General features: G+C 34.4%; 1 long non-coding RNA gene across 2 annotated transcripts in view; it reads left to right on the forward strand.

Moving 5' to 3' along the window:
- The first annotated feature begins 4,701 nt into the window (after positions 1–4,701).
- Positions 4,702–21,693, forward strand: part of LOC110356263 (uncharacterized) — a 79,643-nt gene continuing 62,651 nt past the window's right edge. The window contains exon 1 of one of the 2 annotated variants that reach the window (XR_010471250.1): positions 4,702–5,596. This is a non-coding gene — a long non-coding RNA (uncharacterized LOC110356263). The remainder of the gene's footprint in view (positions 5,597–21,693) is intronic. The other variant, XR_010471251.1, reaches the window with a different exon arrangement.

The raw sequence follows: 21,693 nt of genomic DNA on the forward strand, positions 1-21,693 counted from the left end.
ACATTCCTATAAAGTCAAAAAGTAGATAATCTACTGAGACAATCACCTTCCCAGAGAAATTATAAAAATCCAAGAGGCAGGTACCATGTTAACTAATTAATAACAAATATGTATTAATGTGAAAACACAGACTTTGAGTTTATATGTCCACAGTGATGAAAGCTGAAAAAAAAAAATATTATGAATCTATGTCTAAACAGTTTTTCCACTTACTGTTGCAGAAAACATAAATTATACATTTTGTAACCATCTGTAATGTCAGTATCAGCAGCTGCTCGCAATTTACTGTATAGTGCTATTGTACATATTATTTCCTTTGTAAATTACTTTAAGTGTCTAGAACTACATCTTAGCTGTGTGACTTTTTTTTTTGTTTAATGCATTCTAAAAATTTACAAAGCTAGAGCTAGTTAGAAGGAATGACTCCTCACTGACAGTATTTTTGTAGTATTGATTTTCTTTTTTTCCATCTTCCATCAAAGTTTACTTAATATGTTAAGTATGTAAGAGTGTTGTATGTGTATAAATTTTCATGCTGACATATGTTGACACAGTTTACTTTCCAGATATTTGTGAAAACTAGTCGCTAATCACATCTGTTAGTCTGACTTCACATCATCTAGATATCTTATCCTCTTAGGATAACTTTCTAACTATGGAAAAGAGAGCACAAAAAAGAATAAAAATACTGAATAGAGCAAATGGAAAATCTGTTTATAAGTTTACACTTCAGGGAAAGTTGAGGAGGAAGGAACAACTAATTACATTGCAAAAAAAGTTTCAGTGATTTCAATTGTAAACTTCCTCAGAGTTGAAAGAGATGGGATTTTTAGATTTCTTTTTGGTATCAGTCATATTCTCACACAGGGCTTCATGGGGACTGGCCAGACTACTACAGAGGTTAGAAGTGACTTCTGCCGTTTCCTGGCTGTCACAAGCAAGGAAAACAAGCTTGTATTAAGCAAAAAGACTAAGACACTTCTTTACTGGAATGGTGCATTACCCATATAGTGTGTGGTGGATAATGAAAGATAATATTGACTTTGAAATTTAGTAATTTCATTCCATTCTTGATCAAGGACAGTAGCATTAAGGTTTTGATGTGTGACATAAAAATAACTGATGAATCAGATAAATATTCAGTTGTTTTCCTGTAACATATCAATAGTGCTCATCAGAAACATACTTCTGCACAGTGTCAGAGTTATACTTTTGTGGCTCTGTGGATCGTAGTAGCTCCAGGCTGTTAAATATCAGACCTTTACATTCTTTCATTTTGTAGTCAGCAAGAAATATTTTGCAAAAAGATGTAATAGATGACAGAGTCTCAAAAGGTCTGTTTCACTAAATTTTTAGAAAGTTCACAATTTAAATCACTGGAACCTTCGTGTAGCATTGTAATTTCTTCCTTTCTGCTTTACTTTCAGGAGGTAACTTCTTGAAATTTGATCATCTGTTTTCTTATACAGAGTTTTCCTCCCACCCCTCTTCTCTCTGTTTTGACCACCAACTCAATTTTATTTTCTTTCCTTCTCATCTTTATTATCAGATTTTATTTTTGATTTGCCCTTTTTCTTACATTTCAAACTTAAGTTTTACATTTTGTCTGCAGACAGAAATGGGGCTTGGGTCTAGCTAGAAAAGACTACTTTTAAGTTGTTATCAGCTGCCTAATACAACTTTTCATAAATGATCTCCCAGAACTTCATAGAAAATAAGTAGTTGATGAGTCAATAATTGAAATCACCATACTCAAAAGGCTGTGAGGGTGCAATTCATTTATTTATTTATTTTCTTTCCTAATGATCAAAGCTTCCTGAGTAAAAAAGATCCATTGACTTACAGCTGTGCTCTGAAGTTTCTTTGGCAGTTTTGGAAGTGTTCTTTCTTGTCTCCAGGGTTTCCAAGGCGATAAATTTCACAAAGTAAATGTATTACAGAAATATTAAACCAAAGAGGAAATAAGTGTTAAAAAGACATAATAAAACCTGAAATAAATATTTAATTGGCAATTTTGTAAGTAATTTATATGGTAAGAAATAATACTTTGTTGTTTTGATAGGTTAGAAGAGTATTCTAAAGGTGACAAAAAAAAAAACATAGCCATAACATTTTTTTTCTACTGGTGTTTAATATGTAAAGATAAACTGAAATATCAGAAATACTGGCATTCAAATATCAAAAAAATGAAAATACAATAAGGTCAGATGAAATAAGAAGTTCCTTTTCATAGTTAGAAATCTTAGCATGTTATGCCTCACAATGCACATGCGTCTGAAAAATGTCAGTATCTGGGACCAGGATGAAGAGGCTTGGTAGTTCTTATTTCTACTCTTCTGCCCCAGCTTCTCCATGACCTTCAGCAAGCCCTTCATACTCCCTATCAGTACAACAGAGACAATGATATTTAGAGAAGAAATCTGCAGCTACAGCACTTCAGCCGCCGATCTCGCCCTAAGGATTCCCAGGCTGCTAGTGATTATAACAGTGGGAACATATTTCTGGTAATGACACCACTATGGTGAAAAATTAGGCTCATCTCCTGTCCTTAAAGTTCCTGTGCATGTCCCTTCTTGCAAGAGGTGTTAACAGCAGAGTCCTAGCTATGTTCTGTCTCTGTTTATTGCTCTCCAAAATCCGGTCGCTGCTGGATATAGATTTTATTTCCTGTCTAAGACCATTGTGTGGGGGCAGAGTGTGATACTGAGCTGTCAGCATGTTCCTTTTGTGGGAGTGTGGCATCCAGATGGGGTTTTGGCAGTTCCTCTGTGTGTGTGTGTGCACGTGCACATGTGTGCATGCACATGAGCTATTTGATTCCTCAGTCCTTTACAGCTTATGCAGTCACTTCCTTTTGTGTAAAGTGAAAGGAGAGTGGGGAAAAAATGCTGTGCAGCTATTCCTGATATAGGTGGAAATGACCCTATGTGAGATAAGGCAAAGTCAGGCTACATATTAAGAAGTGTTTTATGGAGCCAGCCACTGTCTAAGGTAGGTGTATGAATACCATACTTCACATAAGTGTTGTGGTTTTTCTTTCGGTACAGTTTTTTGTTGAGCCTTTCTATAGCTACAAGCCTGCTGACTGTAAAACACTGCTGCCATTTTGTGTTCTGGCTAGTACCAGAAAAAAGACATATTCCAGGTTATCTGCAAGAGACTTCACTGTTGTTTTTCTTTTTAGGCTTTATTAAAGCTAATCTAAAGCAAAATTAAAGACGCACGTGTATGTGGATGTTCTCTGTTACTCCATTTACTAAAATGTAAAAATGTTCTAAAGAAACTAGAAACTTTATAAAGGACCACAATGAAAAGTGTTAGCCTTTTAAATGTCTAATTTACTAGCTGCTGCTCTAAGATCTTTTGCATCATACTTTGAAGTACTGTCTCTTGCAAATGCTGCAAAGAATCAAGGAAAGAGTAAAACAAATGAGATACATATATAGTTTTGAAAATTAATAATGAAGAAAATGCCAGTATTCTTGATGACTGAGCTAATTAATGGAGAAAAAACAAAATATGATAAGATGGAAAAAGCTATATGAGAGACTTAGTGTCACAGTGCATTGCTTAGCTAAGCAAAACCCCTTTTCAGTGGAACAGTAAACATTAGCAGGCCTTTTTTAATATTTCTGAAGCACAAGAGTGTTCTCAGTAATTAGTATCATAGGTGCTCTTTTATTCAGTCTTCAAAAAGGCATTTTTCAGTCAACTAAAAGCATTAAGTACTCCAATAAAGCACAAGAGCATGTCAATTTATAAGAAAAAATAAGTAAATAAATAGGAATGCTGCAACACTGAGTTGCCACACAGGTTACACTGCTGCTATACAGTGGCTTCATTGAACCGAACTTTAATTAGTAACTTCTAATAGAGAATGCTTACAAGTTCAAAATTAAATATATTCATCTTCAAATTAAATTCTGTGCAATCGATTTTTTTTTTTTTTTCCCAAAAGTACTTCTTCAGACTTTTCGCTCTGCATCTTAAAAGTTATTCTGGAAAAGCCACCATCTTTATCCTCCTCTTCAGTTTCCATTTAGCCATCATTTACATCCTTAAAATCCATTCTTGGCTGCCTAACTCCATAAGTCCCTGCACACACAAAGGTGCTGAAGCTGGATCCTGCCAGGAGTTAATGAGTTGCTTGAAGCTCTTGTTAAAGTTCAAATTCCTGCATTTCAAACTCTACCAGGAGAAAAGCTTCTTTATTACAAGATCATGATCCTTTAGCTTCAGAGTCTGTCCAGAAAAAAAAAAAAAAAACAAAACAAAAAAAACAAACACAACACACACACACACAAAACAAAAACAAAACTAAACCAAACCAAATCAAACCAAACCAAACCAAAACAAAACAAAAACCCTGACAGATTGTACAGTAGGACAGACCAAGACATACATATTTTGTGAGTCATTACCAGATAATGCAATGTATATTTCTATCTCCTCCAATTAGTAAAACTTATTCATATATGATGGAGTAGCTCCAAAAGAAGTTCCTAGGGACTTGCCTAAGGAGAATTCACCATGCAATATGAATATCGCTGGGTACTCTATTTATGCAGTGCTGAGGAAAATTCATCCTCACTCCATGCCTTGGAGGCATCAACTACTTGCTTGACCCTATTTTTAACAGCACGGTAGTTAAAAGTTTTTTTCAGTCTAGGGGAATCTTCAGTAAATGCACTAGAAGAAGACCTCATTCTTTATCCCTTACAAATATGTAATGGCAGGGTAGGATAACACATTTCTTTGCTTCTTTTCAGAAAGGAGGTGTTTGCACTAGAATGATACTTGATACAGTGTGACAGATAAGTACATCATTCATTTAAACAGTCTATTTTTGTTGTAAAAGGCTCAAAGGGCTGGATACTCAGGCCCTAGAATAATAGCACTAGTTGCAAGGCTCTTACAAAGCAGGTGGAGTCCGGATTTCATTGCACTGCATGAGTTCAGCATTCAGTGGGAACAATATTAAACTAATTCTGATTTTGAAAATCCAGCCTATTTAGTATTTAGTATCTGCCAAACCAAGATAAATATTTTCAAATAGATTCTCTTTGCATTAGAAAAGATATTTTAAGACAGGGCAAAGCCAACTTGCTTTTTGAAGAATTATTCACATATGTAACAGAAAACAAAAAGAAAACAGAAATTTATAACTTACACTATGATATCTGTAGTGTGGAAAGAACATTTGCATATTTCTTCCATTCAGTGTGCAAGAGAGATTTACTAGAAGATGTAAAGAAATGTGCTACATGATACTGAAATTTACTTTTTCCCCTTAATGGCTGGGTCTCATAGAAATGTACCAGCTGCTGAGGCTGGCAGGCTTTTTAAATTCCATGCTTGCAATTCAGAAATAATTTGGTTTTGGGAATAAACGAGAGTATGACAGTTTGTCTATAAATATGTCACTATCTGTTTACTTCACCGAGTGTCGATTGGATTAGTTCCTTATTCAGGGAGAAGAAGCTGAATCAGCCATTGCAGACTTCCTGCTGCCTGGAAAAGACCCCTCCTGCTACCAAGGAAAGCCAGGACTGAAAAACCAAATACTGTGCCCTTGACTTGGTTGTGGGAAAAACAGGTTAGTAATTAAAGAGGCTTCTATGGAGACAGCCATTAGCTGTGTGCATCGTTACCTATTTTCTGCACAATAATTTGTGTAGGTGTCGGAAGAATCTCAATACTTCACCAATTAATGAAATACTCTTGGAGTCAAATGTTTGGCTGAATGATGGCTGGATGTTTTTTAAAGTCTGCTTTTCCATCTGCAAACAGCTGATGCCTGCATTAAGCTAAGATCAAATGGAAAATATATTCAGCATTTCAGATACCCAGAAGCAAAATAACAGTATCAGGAGCTAAGCTTTCTTATGCTTCTTTTGTATATGTCAACTTATATTATACTGCACGATGTATCATCCTTCCCAGTGTACTTAATATTATAATGAAAGAGGACCATTAATATGGAAAGTCACGAGACTATTGCTTTCATATGCAAAATAAATTGCATGCAGCCACACCTCTGACCTGAACTTTTGAACCTGGAAGCTGTAAAATTTGCTTTTTATACAATCCTCAGAGTTTTGATAGTGCCTACTACTGTTTTTTTTCCTGACAAATGAAAAATGTCCCTGTTCTGTGGCTGTCTGAAACAGCCACACTAATGCTGTGATAACTGAATCACTGAAGGTATATACTACTCCTTCGTAAAATGTTTGTTCTTATTTCTTTCAGTATGAAGGTGCAGTACAAAAGTGTCAGACTCAAAAGAAATATTCTTAAATATCCTAGGCAGAATAAATCTTTTTTTGGGAAAAAAGTTTCTCTCTCTCTTAGTCTCTTTTTCTTTCTCTTAGCTATAAATCCTTTTATTTTCCTAGCTTTGATTTCTGTTTTGTCTCTTTTGGACATACACCTCAGTTTTCTTATGGCTTTGTTTGTTGTTTGTTTTTTAATGTATATATTGTTAATATAACCAAGATCAAAAAAAGAGGGTGGGAGGTGTCAATTAGTCACTGAGCACATCATGCAGACTCTGAGTAGTGCTACCTGTTCTGGGGGGCTAGTTCTGCTTCCTTAGAAACCAGTCAGTGTTATTAGAGTTTTTCATGACATCAGAGCATGCTTTTGTTTGGATTTGGTTTGTTGTTGTTGTTTAGTTAACCGATTAATTATTATTATTATTATTATTATTATTATTATTATTATTAACATTCCAAATATACTAGCCAGATTTTATTCGGTGCAAGAGCGATTCTACCCTTTATCCCGTACATTTCACCCCATCCATGTGCAGCTGCCAGGACACAGACACCTTCTTCTCAGCTGCTTTGTGACAACATTTTTAAGAAAACATATCTCATGCTAGTGTAGACTACAAACATTTATAGAAAAATCCAAAACACTTATGAAATCCATTCTACCTTAAGGTAAACATACTACCATACAGCAAAAAAAACCTTTTTGACAAACAAATAAAGAAGACCAACTTGAAAAGTCTTCTATGAGACAAAGAGAGAAGGGAAAGGGAAAAGAAAGGGGAAGGAGAAGGGGAAAAGGAAAGACAAAGAGGAAGGGAAAGGGGAAGGGGAAAAGAGAGGAGAGGAGAGGAGAGGAGAGGAGAGGAGAGGAGAGGAGAGGAGAGGAGAGGAGAGGAGAGGAGAGGAGAGAAAATGTTCCAGGAGGACCCACAGTTCAATTCCATTGGATCACTCAGAAGAAGACGCAATCACTTAGCAAGCAGCTGAAGACTTCAGTTTTCTGTCTAGGCCCTTGACTTACTATCTCCTACTTAGAAATTCAGCAGTCTGGAATGTCAGACTTCAGTATTGACAAGCCTCTTTTTTACAGCTATGATCAGCTTTAACTCTTCTGGATATAAAGTTCACCCACGGTGGGACCAGGGAGAGAAGAAACACAAGACACTATATTTAAGGGTAAATTGAAATAAGTATCTTGCCAAAGCCAGGCAAAGTATGTTGTATTGATTATGAGTTTAACAGCTTACATATATATACTCAAATAAGACTACCCTGCCTGCCTTAATATTTCCAGTATATGTGGTATCTCATGTTAAGCTTACTGGTTTGCCACATAATTGCATCATTAGTAAACCAGTGCTCATGTTCAGTTTCAACTTTCTATTGGCTTAGAGAAAGGATTTGAAATTTGCATTTAAATGAAATTGAGCAAAGAGTGATAAAGGCTTCAATTAAAAGGCCACCTGTTTTTGTTAATTCATTTTTAATAGGAACAGTAAATATTTTCAGTTGATCCACTTTCTGCTGTAAGATGGGTATACTCTTCTCTTCTTTATCTCCAGTGTCAGGCAACCTTCATTAGAGGACTCAATCATTTTCTCTGACTGAAGGAACCTGTTTCAAACTTTATTAATCTGTTGGTATAAGACAAAAAGTAAAGTAAAGTAAATAGCTATTTAGGAAATATAAGCATAATAAACTAGCATGTAATCAGAGTAAATTCTGAAAACAAAACAAAACAAAACACATTATTTCCTTATTTACACTCTTCTTGGATCTCATGGACCTCACTTAGGTTTGCTGGTATGAAACAAAAGTAATCTTCCATGTCACAATTATGTAACACAATTAAAACTTAAGGATTACAAATACATAAAACACAAATCATGACAAGCAGTTTTCATGAAGTATAAACCTAACCAGTGTTCAGGGAGTATAAGCTTCAACTGGCACCTCAAAACATTACGTCTTCCTATAAAATCTCTTCCTTTGATGCTAAATCATTCACTTTTTAGTCTTGCTTTTTAGGTTTACAGCTCTAGTTTCGTCCAGTTGCCATTAGTAACATAGTAGCTCATCTTGTTTTTCTAATACTTTTGAAATAATTTGTAGCCATAATTGCTTTTCTGTTTTCCATTTACTGTAACCATAACCACTAATTTGCTAACAACATCTACACTTCTATTACAACCAAAGCTTAGAAATCCAAGTAATTTTCTGAAGAACAATTTGCACCGGACACTCTTCTCTTTGGGAATGCATTGCAAGCATTTAAACAAAGAACTGAAGCATTTAATTAGCATGTGCTTGCTTCCTGCTAACAGGACATCACACTAGTGTGTGGATGGATTAAGTTTCTCGTAACACAAGCCAGAACACATCTTGACAGCTGTGTTTTTCATTCTCAGATGTCTAGTTAAGAGAAACAGAGGGGTCCAATCCCACTTTGAAAAAAATTATCTTTGACTTAAATTTTATACATATATATATATATTTAAATGCTATGTGGTTTTCCACAATAAACTTAGCAAGGGATAATGTTTTTCATTCCTGGTTCAATTAAGAAGGGGGTTAACAGAAATGTAAATAGAAGATGTTCATGGGAAACTTCATGTTAGGGGATTTAACCCACATTTGTTGCAAGTTAAACATTTGCAAAAGAAAATAAACACTGTAAAATTCTCTCTCTCCTCACCTTCTCCACTCTCCCCTCTCCCCCCACCCTACGTCCCTGTATATGTTTCTGATTGACATACCCATACAATTTGTTTGGTTTTATATTTGCTGGAGGAACTAATGTATCAGGAGTTTTAAATAATTGATTTTTATTTGGCTCAGATTCTACTTCTTAACTGGTAGCTGCTGCAGTTGTAGTTTTCTTTTAATGCTTATAAAGCTGAACTAAAAATATCTCATGAAGTTTACCATAAGTACATGTTGCAAAAGTTTTGGTCCAAATGCTCTGCCATTAAATAAATATATTCATCTTTTACTTTAAAGTTAGAAGGCTAAAGAAACTGGAACAAAGTATATAAATAACTGATTTCAGTTCAGCTCAAAGGGTCAAAAACATCTAGTTACTATGCCTATGGAGAAGGGACTTCTTAATGCTCTCCAACCCACTTCAAAGGACTCAGTGTTCTTTCTCTCCCTGCCCTTGTAAAGCTCTGTATGAGTAATTATTGCTGTAGCTGTTACAGATTAAGCTGAAAGAGAGAAAAGAGACTGCATGAAACTCAAGGTAAAGTAGTAGGAAATAGCAGCTTCTCACTCAATGGCCACCTGCCGCCCTGCAGTATGAACGTCTAAGATGTTGACCAAATAACCGTATTGGCTGAAATAGCAAGTGGTGAAGGATATGTACTCATTTAATTCCTATCAATTTCAGCTGTAGTTAAATATCTAGGTATGTTTTCCAAATTTGGAAGTGTACATTATCTTTATTGAAATATTAAAGGGTCTAAGTTCAGTTGTGTCCACTGAGGAACTAGATTCAGCTAGAAGCTAGGTTTTCTACAACCTTTACCAACTACCTACAAGAAAAAGACTCTTTCCTATAAAAACATGGTTAGGAATGCCATCAGGTTGGAAACTACTTTTGGAAACCTGAACATAACAATATTGCATTGAAGAAACAACAATTCTATTTTCACTTGCAGAAATATTGATTTATTTAATATAAAAACTGCTTAAAAGGAAAAAAAAAAAAAAAGTGACTTTTGGCATTTTGAGTTTTCAACAGAAATATAAAAGTTTTACTGATTCCTGTCCCTGCCTCCCCCCAAATGCTTTAAAAACCTGTTTTGAGACACAATTCACAGAATTCTTTTGTCTCAAGTTATACGTACCTAATTTTTACCAATGCAAAAAGAACATAACTTTTCAGATCAGCCCTCTTTTTTCAGGGGCAGAAAAAATTAACGACTGCCAGATTAATTTTTATGGTATTTGGATAATTGCATGATATTCCTACTGAAGATAATGAACAATTTGTCAGCAAAAAAAAAAATAACAGGTGCTGAACAGAATTCACATACTCCTAATTGTGACATTTATTGGCCAGTAGAGGAAAATATTTAATCATCTCATTTTACTGGATTGTAAACATGGATCTAAAGGACAACCTATAATTGATAGTTTAAAACCCCACAGAAACTTCTCTTTCAAAGAAAAATAAAGTTCAAAGTACTGTTCTCTTTTTTTGTTCATTTATTGGGTTTTTTGTTTGTTTGCTTTGCTGGTGGATTACTGAGGTTTATCTGAGAGTACTTTAAGAACTGATTTTCTCTAATACCACAGTCATTTTCCGTGAACCCCACTTGAATAACACAATGGGGTAGGAATTTATCACAGTAGGTTGATGGTGTCTGGAGCACAGTTAGCACAAAGCAGTGACATGGCAGAAGAATCTACTGTTATGTGAATCCACCAACTGCCGCCTACCTCCTCACAAGGACAAGATGAAGATAAAAGGAGTAGGCATGTCACTGTCATTGGGTTGAGCTGTATTATTCCTTTCAGCTGCTCTGTCCTGCTCTAAGTACAGATGCCATGAAAAATGCTTTACACTTAAACCACCCTTTGGGTTTCTGTCTATTCGCAAATTCAACTTATCCTTTTTCTACTTCTGAGATCTTTTTGAATCATCCTGGTCATGGAGGAGGTTTAAAGCATTTGAGAGGTTGGTTTAACACACCCTTACAAATAGTGGAGGGCAGGGGGTAGGACTGGAATTTTAATAATCTGTCAAGTAGATGTTAATTATATCATCTTCTACTAACTATGTCTCCCTGGAAACATTACTTTGCCCTGCCCCGCTGTTTCCACTTGAGCTGAGTTCATCAAATAGGTATCACTGAAACTCTTCAAATTGATCCAAAATTTATACACTATGCTCTTCTTTCTCCAAGCAGTGAGAACAACACACATCAGAAGAGTTGCAGTTCAGCCTGTTACTGAATTAATCAGAAAACTTTGCAAAGTAATCTCTTGCTTAGTTCTAATTAGGATTAACCGGTCAGGGGTCGTACTCTATTCTGGTTAATACCACATGTATCACCTAACAAATAAATGGATTATAAGATTAAGTCTAGTTTTTGAATATGTTAGAAAACATATTAAACTTGTAGATGACATTAAAGTATAGTTAAAAATCCATTACGAAATAAAAGTTTTGTACTCTCCTTTTTTTTTTTTTAGTAGCGCTTAGCTCCATCTTTCTTTAACAACCCAGTTACATTTGTAAATACTCTCAGATTTTACCTCTTTATATCCCTGATAGACAACATATACACACGTTACCTCATATATCTAGTGGGATTAGATCAAAGAATCTGAGTGTCACTTCCTCATTGTGCTGTTTTTTTTTAAAAAAAAAAAAAACAACAAACCAAACTGAACCAAAACCCAACATTTTTACTTCAATAATACAGGAAATAGATAACACAAGTTCTTAGAGGTCTGATAAACCTTCAATAGTCATTATGGCAGCACGAAAGGAAAAATAAAGTTTAACATTCATAGACAAATGCAAGACACAGTGCACTTTTAAAAAATGACTGAATTTACATTTGAAAATGTCATGATGGAAATATAGCTAGAAGCAGTAAATTAAAAACATACACTAGTTAACTATGTAATAAAAAAAACCCTTAACCATCTAGGCAAAGATAAAGGAAGAGAAAGTGAGCAAAAGTATGATTGGATTTGTATGTGCACATGAAACATACAGACATAAAATTATGTGTTTATACATATGTATACATTAAACATACGTGAAAAAATATGTGATTGTCATATTTTATCCTCTCATAGTTCCACCACAGTTGTGTGCATCTTTCTTTTCCCAGTTTCTGCTCACAGCATAGCATATGCATATGTATTTTTTTGTATTTTCAGTCAAATCCCCTTCTCCTCACCAGTATGTGAGAACCCTTCTGCAGTGAAGATGTTTCTCTTTAAACATCCTTTAAGCTAGAATTGTTGGTCTTTGCCTAATATGGACCACAGTTGAAATTACTGAAATATCTACTCTGCTGAAGTATTTCTGAGTTTTTATTAATATTTTATTAATACTTTATTAATAACAAACACTAATATTTAAAGTAATTTTGATCTTAAATTTAATGCTTTAGAAATCCCCCTTCTCCTACTTCCCAAACAAGTGTTTGGATAAAGAAGGTGGTTAAGCTTTCTCTACCTAAGAATCAATCTAAAATTACTTGATACAGTTCAACATTTTTATAAATTTAGGACCACTCCCAAGGCAGAACTAATCCCCAAATAAATGGAGAGGTGGAGGGAAATTCTGTCATCCTGGGTATATTGGTTATTGGTATGGCAAAAACCCCTTTAATCTCCCTAGTAAATCTGCAATTCATCACAGTTGTTGTGGTTGTCATTCATTTTAACATTTTACTTGGGTTTGTCTAAAGCTCAGAACGAACTTACATGTAGGAGAAATCATTCCAGAGTCAAGTTTATTCCAGAAACATGAAACAAGTTTACTTCCTCTTCCTCTTCCTCCCCTCCCTTCCTCTTCCTCTTCCTCCCATCCCCTCCCCTCCCCTCGGTACTTTTTACTGGAAGCACACTGTGAATGTTATGGACAAGGTTCTGATGGTACTTGTTCAGCCATCATATTGATTTATATTGAAACTATAAAAGGAATATTTGTGTTAATTTTTGACACCTGATAAAATACTCCTGCCTTCTGAAGCTCATTTCATGTCTGTCCCTCATGCTTTACAATGGCATAAAGACTTCTGATGGGGTTTTTTTTGTAACTTTGTTTTTGTTGCTTTTGTTTGGTTGGTTGGCTATGGTTGGTTGGTTGGTTTTGTTTAGTTTTGTTTTCTATTAAGGACAGCTCATTCAGCTAGTCATTCATTTTTTTGCTCTTGGCCCATGATGAAAACAGAAAAAAATCTCATTTTGATCTGCATAAATTTTAATTTAAGCTAAATTACAAAGTTTTCTAGTTAACACTGACTTTCTTCAATATTGCCTATTGAGTTTATTTTTCAAAGATTTTTTTAGATGATTGAACTTCAAACAAATATTATTTAGGAAGTATTACACATGTGAAACTGAAAGCTTAGAAAAACATATAGCCTCTCTGAAATAAATAGGTCTAGGCTTTACCATCTTTCACTGCATGGCATAGAAATGACAGGGAAAATGGCTTTCTTTTCAAGGTTGAAAAAAAAGCACATGTTTACATATTACATATTTTTGCTCATCTACATATTATTGTCCTTACATGTATCATTATATGATCATATGCATCCATTTTTTGTTTTAAAAGGTATTTTTCATTTTTCCAGTATTCCAACACTTTCAAAAATCAGTTCAGTTGCATATGAAATTAATTTGAAATTTAGTCTTAACTGATCCATTAATAGGAAGGTATCTATAATGTCAACATTTGATTATTCGAAGGATGTGTTTTTACCTAGTGAACTTAATAGTGAAGAGATTTTCACCATACTTAAAGACCTTCAAAATGGCAATTTCTGAGTGTATAAAATCAACTTCATATCACTAGAAAACACAGAATACTTTTAATCTCTATCATGATTGTCACTTCATAGGCATGCCTCAACATTTCGGCATATTAAACACTGACAAAGTGAAGTATTTCTCATAGTTCTGAAATTGCTTTGTTGGATGAAGATAAAATAATGGAAAACTTTTGTTACACAGCTTAAACCCAAATGAGAACTTGTCTGTAGTGTACTTCACTGCATTGTGCAGTATATGAAGCAAGCAATTAACTTCGAGCAAATATTCATTTTCACTTGCCATTAATTCTGTAGTCAGAAGGACGTAGTCCAAAATTAATCTTAGTGGTACAGGCTGCAGATCATGATATGTCATCAAAGTTCAAAACATTTGATTGTTGTATAATTTTTCTTCAAATATCATGCCTGTACTTCTTCTAGATGCCTGGAAAAATATATTGATTTCAGAAAAGAATTAACTACTTTGTTTTCATACTAGAAAAAGTTGATATATTGTTTTCGACACATTAAGGTTTTGTTTTCTCAAGAATCTTGGCAAATGACAGCATTTGACTTTTTTGTCATAAAGAAACTGTATGACAGGTTATAGATCAGTTCTGTTGTTCCTGTATATTTTTTATTTCTCATTACTCAAAACAAACAGAAGTTAAAATATTATCTTCTTAGAGGGTATGGTACAGTTATATTTATATGGCACTGATTAAGGCATTTACTCACCTCATTACCTACATTACTTGGAATACAGTATTCACCAAACTTGGCAATAAAACATATGAACAGCATACATGAGAATAATTTTATTTCCTATAGCTCCTAATGTACTTTTTCTAAATAGCTTTTTATTTGTTGGTTTGTTTGTTTTGTTTCTTGTTGTTGTTTTGGTTTTGCTTTTTGTGTGTGTTTTTTGTTTGCTTTGTTGGTTTTGGTTTGGTTTGGTTTTTTTTCTTACGTGATACTTCAACATATGTATAAAATAATCTGAGAAACTGCATTGTAAAAAATACAAGTCAGGAACATGTAACTCCACACCTATGCTTTCATTCAAAAAAAAAAAAAAAAGCTATTTTAGCACACAGTGAAAGGTGGTGGGTTTTGCTTTTGTTTTTTGCTTTTTTTTTTAATTTCAGGAATATGCAATACTTTTAAGGATTCAGTGTTTATATTAGAGTTTATGTTAAAAACAATGCATGGATCGCCAGATATAGTGCAAACCTGCTGCAGAAGTACCCTCTTGTTCAAATCAGAGCACTACAGGCATTTTTTCAGGAAGCCTGACAAAGGTTCTGCTTGTGAGTTTAGGTTTAATATTAGAAAAAGGTTCTTCACTCAGAGGGTGGTGGAGCACTGGAACAGGCTTCCCACAGAGGTAGTCATAGTGCCAAGCCTGACAGTATTGAAGAAGTATTTGGACAACACCCTCAGACACATGGTGGGAATTTTGGGGTTGTCCTATGCAGTTGGACTTCATGATCCTTGTAGATCTCTTCCAGCTAAGGATATTCTATGATTCTATGGTTCTGTTCTATGAAACCAATGGCAGAAAATAGGATGATTTAACTTGTGTCACAGGCAGCCACCTTGGACTCGTAACTCTGATGAAGTAATGCCCATGTGCACTGAAAAGGACAGAAAGGCCCCTTTAGACAAAAGAATGATCTAATTTGCTCTTGAAACTTTGGGGTATAGTTCCCTTCTTCATCCAGCAGACATTACTTTTTCCCCTGTTCCCAAGCAAGCAAACAGAATACACTTTGTACTCATAAGTACTCAATCAAACATGAAGCACATATAAATTGCACAGGATAAGAAATGTCACTGGTAATTTTCCACCTTAGGATTTGTAAAAGTCCTGCAGGGCATCAACAGTTTTTCCATATGCTCAGAGAAGCCAATGTACCACTGGAAATACTGGCAACCTTACATATATGAAACTGTGACTTTTTGTGTCAATATGAGGACAATAAAGGCCAAAATAATAGTGACCTGTGCCACAGCAACTAAACTTCCACTGGAAAAGTTAGAATGGAGAATTTTTCAATATTCAATATCTTGTCCTACTTTTTACAGTTTTAAAATATTTGCATTATAAATTATGACAATTTTTTTGTCATTTTGCAAGAATTCTAGCACAAGATCTAGGCTCCAGATTGATCCTGTTTAGCTCCACAATAAAAAGATTAAGGATATGAAGCCAACAAAAGGATATTTTTACCAACCCATTAATTTCAAACTATGTAATTAAAAGTACAACATACTAAGAACAGAATATGATTCTCCACTCTTTGAACTACCAACAGCAATATTTGGAATTACTGTCATCTGCAAATAGTTTACATTTTTATCGCAATCTACTTTAAGTTGTGGGTTTGTTTGTTTTTTGTTTGTGTTTATTTGTTTGTTTGTTTGTTTTTTCTGGTGTATGCTTCCTCTTTCCCCAAACTCAAAGATTTTAAGAAGGTTTCTACCTAAAGAAAGCAATATCAGTAACTCAGTGTGATATAGATTTTTCACTTTGTTGTTTATTTGCTAGTACTATTGTTTTATTGAATTTATTTATTTATTTATTACTATTGTTTTATTGAATTATACATCTAATATATCCTTCATCCTCTAATAAACCCTTCCAAATTTGATTTTAAATTCTACCTTTTTTTTTTTTTTTTTAAATTGTGTGAACAAATGTACTTCAAGCCAAAACTTCAGGTGTCATTTGTTCTTGTTGCAAATGTCTTACTCTATCTCCTGTACATATATCTGTCTTTAGTGTCCTGCCATCCAGCTGTCTCAGTAACTGAAATATTTAGGACCCAGTTTCATTCCACGAGCTTCGTTCAAGATTCATAGGTGACATTAAATTCAACATGTGCTCACAACCGCGCATGAAATTCTAATTGTTTCATCGTTATGTGTCCATTCTACATGCAATGTCTGAATCACAAAAAAATATCCATCTCTCTTCTAAGTTTAGCTGAAAGACCATGGCAGAGAGTTGAAGAATACTTGAATTTCATTACAAGTTTTCTCCTAAAAATGTCCCTGGAACAAGTCAGGGCATACTCCCAAACAGAAATTGGGTAGGAAAGAAGAAAAGGCATGAGAGGCTTTAAACAAAAAATCTCTGGTATTATATAGGTGGAATTTGCATGGAAAATTAACTGTAACCATCTGAATGAATGACAAGGTTTTGTTACTATTACTCAGTTAAGGTTGAGAGTGGCTCTGACTGCGCCTTTCCAATAAATGATCTCCCCAGACAGTAAACATGTGAATAATGCAGACTGACATTTTGATCTTAGGTGCAAAAATGTCCAAATATCTACTGATTCAGAGATCATGCAGTATATTGGTTTTGCTGCATAACTATCCCATGAGATGGAAGGATTGCAGATGTGTACCAGGAGGTCTGAATAAAACAATGGCTCACAGGAGTTCACCAAACTTGTCCAGCAAGACCAGATGAACTCAGGAGAGTTTAGAGATTTATGAAGTTGCTTAGAATTTTTTGCGCTACAAGCAAAAAAAAAAAAAAAAAAAGGTTGGTGTCCTTTTCACTCATCAGATCAGAAACTTTGATTTTTTGAGAAAAAAAATTATTAGAGCAGTTATTTCACATTGAAAGGAGACTGATGTTTAAAAAATACTCTAAATCTTAATGTTTTTCCTGGACTACCAACTGAGTAAGATGGAAAGAAACTCAAATCAGCAAAAAATTTACATTTTCTTGAGAGACACCATTCAGATATCACTATGTTCCAACATGTTTCCAATAAAGTTTGGCACATGTAATATCAGCCAAAGCACATAAAAATGAATCTTGTGTACCATGGGCACAGTGCTGATTAAAGTTCAGTTATAATGGGTAATAAAACAGAAATTATGGAAAGATATATTGGAAAGGTTTACATTTCTAAATAAATATAGATGTATTTATTTTAAGCTCACAAGAATTCCTAAAACTTTCGTAGAAGAGGGAAAGCTTTGGGTATTTAAAGCAGTTAGCCAGCAAAATATTTACCTAAAATATGTAAATAAAAAATATGGGTCTGTCTTCTACATCCAGAAGATAGAAACATATTGCTGTTTTACCTTGATTTCTCAGATTGCCTTTTATATTTTAAACCCTTTTTTCAAGCTTTTGTCCTGATTATAATCAGTGATATGAAATTCTTTGATCACCTAGTGATTTTTTTACAGAAAACTCTTAGAAAAACAAACAACAGATTTCTTTTCCAGCTAGTGTCATATACATAGTGACAAGGCTCTCAGCTGCTTTCACTTAAACTTCATCCCTTACTAACTAGAAGCATTCACAGTAAATAGTGATTGCTTGGAGCCTAGTCAGATATCTCTAAAATCTGTGAAAAAAATCCCAGAACTAAAGGACCCTGGCTTTTAGCATGAAACACAGAGCATTCTTATCTTTCTTGAGAAGTTCCCAACAAACTGAAATATTCAGAACTTAGGGAAATTACAATATTGTTGATTTACTCTTGGATACTTTTGGTCTAATTGACAGTGATGGAGTAGAAGCATTGTTGTCTATAACATATAGAAATGTGGTTTTGAAATCTAATTAGGGCAGCTTACCGAAAACTACAGACAGCGAAGTATAAGCATTTCATATGAAAAAGACAGAAATAAACAATAAGGAGTAAAATAAAACTGTGAAATTTGGTGATTCCTCTGTCATGAATAACCATAATAAAACTTTACAACTGAGCTAAATTAAAAACAGATAAAGTATTTAAACAAACAAACCAACCAACCAACCAAACAAAAAAACACCCAAAAAACCACCACACCCACCGCCACACCAAACCACTCAACAAAATATCCCAACCTTAGAAACAGAATGAAATCTCTTTCAAATAAATACTCACAGGTACTTAGTGGCTCTTTAGGATATACTACGAAACCCTCCTAGAGGAAACTGGATAATGTAATGAAGTTGATAATGAGGACAACACAAAGTATATTTTCGAAAAGTGTAAAAGTATGTTTCTTCCATTAAAGAGTGAAACTTAATGGTAATATTTTTTAAAAGTGGGAAAGTCAGCATTTCCAATAGTGACCAATAACTGTACTATTAAGGACTTGTGTTTTGAAGATTCGCAATCAGCACTAATTTAGAGTTCCAATACATAAAAGAAGAAAACTCTGATCTAAATTTCTTTCCCATTTGGAATTTAGATATAAATTTAGAAAGGAACTTAGTGCCTTCAAATTGAAGAACAGGAGTGTATCTGGAATGGTGTCTGGCACTAGAAGCAGCGTACTGTGTTAAGCTTCCACAGTGGAGCTAGGCAAAATCAAGTATCTCAGGAAAGAAGATGTGGAAGTCAGAAAGTTGAGGGAGATAAAAGCTTAGATGGACTCAGACAGGAGTGAAGATCTGTCCAAAATGTTACAGACAGATGTTTCTTGAAACACTTTTCAATTCTTGCTGAGCACTGTTATAATTCTTTTTGATTCACCTCATATCAACAACTCCGAATCCTTCCTCAAAACATGGTGTTTAACCTGTTTGTTAAGTTATGAAAGGTATGATTGAAATACTAAGTGAAAGGAAAATTTTGAAGATAAAATTCCTCCTCCATGAGTACTCCAGGTGCAGGAATATTACATCAAGAAATAAAATGTCTATTGTCAGCATATTAAAAAAAAAAAAAAGAAAAAGAAAAAAGAAGATCCTGCTTTACAAGCTGTATTTTGACAGTAATTACTGGAATAAGTTCCAAAATGGGGAACTTAGCTGGGGAATGTGTACTTTCTGAGTCTCAGTCAAGACTGGGCATAAAGTAGGGTCCAAATTGCCAGTATTATCCAAATAAAAGTGTTTCTGAGCATATAGAGACTCCCTGGTGTCCAGGTCGTTTTCATGCTAAAACAGGGATACCAATAGACTCATGGTTTCTTGTTAACTAAGCAGAAACTGAGGATAAGTTTTCAGGGTAATCATTAAAAGCAGTGAAATGCTTTAGAGGTGTGAATCATTTTGGGAGGATTTCTCCTTTGTTGGATGATTTTACCTGCAGTCCTACATAGTTAGCCATATCAGTAAACTGATAATCAGCAATATTTTTAGAATTTCCTTATGTTATTTCATCAAGGCATTTTAGAGGTAATTCATCGACATACATGTAACATGCAGGTATGTCTTCTATACCCATATTTCAGACGGAGGAAAAGGAAGAAAGAGAAGACAGCAACAAAGCAGAAAGCTGTATTCATAGCACAGCAAGCTTAGAGGCTTAGTACGGTTCAGGATGATGTTTAGTTTCTTCTCATTTACTTGCTAGAGACATGATTATTTTCACATAACTAACTTCCCTAGCTTGATTTCTTTTAGGTATGAATCTTGTGTTTGCTGTGTCATACTCTGCATACTCCTTCATTTTTCCACATGCGTGACAATACACTTGAGACTGCTCCTGTTCCCTTTAGATACCTATTCTTCTTTTCCTTACTGTTTTTGCTGCCTTTTTAAGCCTCTTTCATTCTTTTTTTTTCTTTTCTGTATTTATCATTCATTCTCCTTCATCCAAACAAATCCTGTGATATTTGTATGACAGTTGACACTAAATGATACATCACACTGTCAAACATCATTTGAAATTCAACACTGAATATTTCTGAGATATGCTCTACTAATCTAGGTTTCCCATACTAGCTCAGTGTTATTGATCAGTGACAGCAAAGAGCTGTAGAACAAAAGGAGATGGTGGGATAATAGAAATCATGCAGAACCCCAGCAGAAAGATTCCTACAGACACATGAGACATTAATTGCCAACAAGCACAGGTCATCACAACATATATTGCTCCAGTTGACTTTAGTAGGTATGGACACTAATTATGTGCCTGACTGAACAGAAGTCTTTGTAAAGAAGCAGATAGTTACATGTTTGTTAAGGTTATAACATTTAAGTCATCTGTAGACAGAAAATAGTTTTGCAATCTTTGTCAGAATATTATTTTTTATTCAAAAAATACATTGATTCTCTAGGGAAGAGCCTAAGTTATTAGTCTAAGTGTTAGTGGGAGTGTCTTCCTTAGTAAGTTATCACTTCTGATAACGTTATGTTTCCATTAAAATAATTTCAAATGAACCATATGCATTGAGTTTCTACTAAAATGTAATATTTTCACATGAAAAATTAGATCCCCATACTGAGATTCTTCTGCTTCAGCTCATGGCATGTATTGAATTTATAAATACTTCTTTCTGTCAAGCTTTTTCCCAATAATATGTATTAAAATGATTATATAAAAATAAATTGCATTACACAGTATTGTAATGTTTTCAAAGATGACATTACATTAGTCTAACACAGGTCAATTTTCTCTGTCCCTCTAATAGCATGGATAATTCTTTACTTTGCGGGTGTGTTTGTTTTTATTATTTCTGGTTTTCTCTTTTTTCCTGGAAGAAACGTGCAGCATTTCCCGGCACACATAAATAAGATCTGTTTTTACATTGTACTGTGGGCACTGTGTCTAGGTTTACTTCAGCCAGCTAAATCTAATAAACATCTACTGGGATAGTAATTTTTAAGTTCAAGTTCAATATCAAACATGTCAGCAGTGCACTTAGCAAGAAGCAGGGTGGCAGTTTGAAGAAAATGCACATCCAGTCACCAGTAATTTTTATCAAATTATAAATCCTTGTTACAGTGCTGGGATTTCATCAGCTAGCAATATTTAAATGAAAGCAATCCTTCTGCAGGAGGTGATTGTTTTTCTTAGGCATAGGTAGATTAAACATCTATTCATTTACATACTTTCGACACATGCTCTGCCACTCACATCTTCATTATCCACATTTGTGAAATGAATACCAGAATTTGCATGGTGTTATCAGGAAGTTTCATGCTGATCAGAAATGGACTGGTATTT

Source organism: Columba livia, chromosome 3 (genome assembly GCF_036013475.1).
Source record: "Columba livia isolate bColLiv1 breed racing homer chromosome 3, bColLiv1.pat.W.v2, whole genome shotgun sequence".
Lineage (NCBI taxonomy): Eukaryota > Metazoa > Chordata > Aves > Columbiformes > Columbidae > Columba > Columba livia.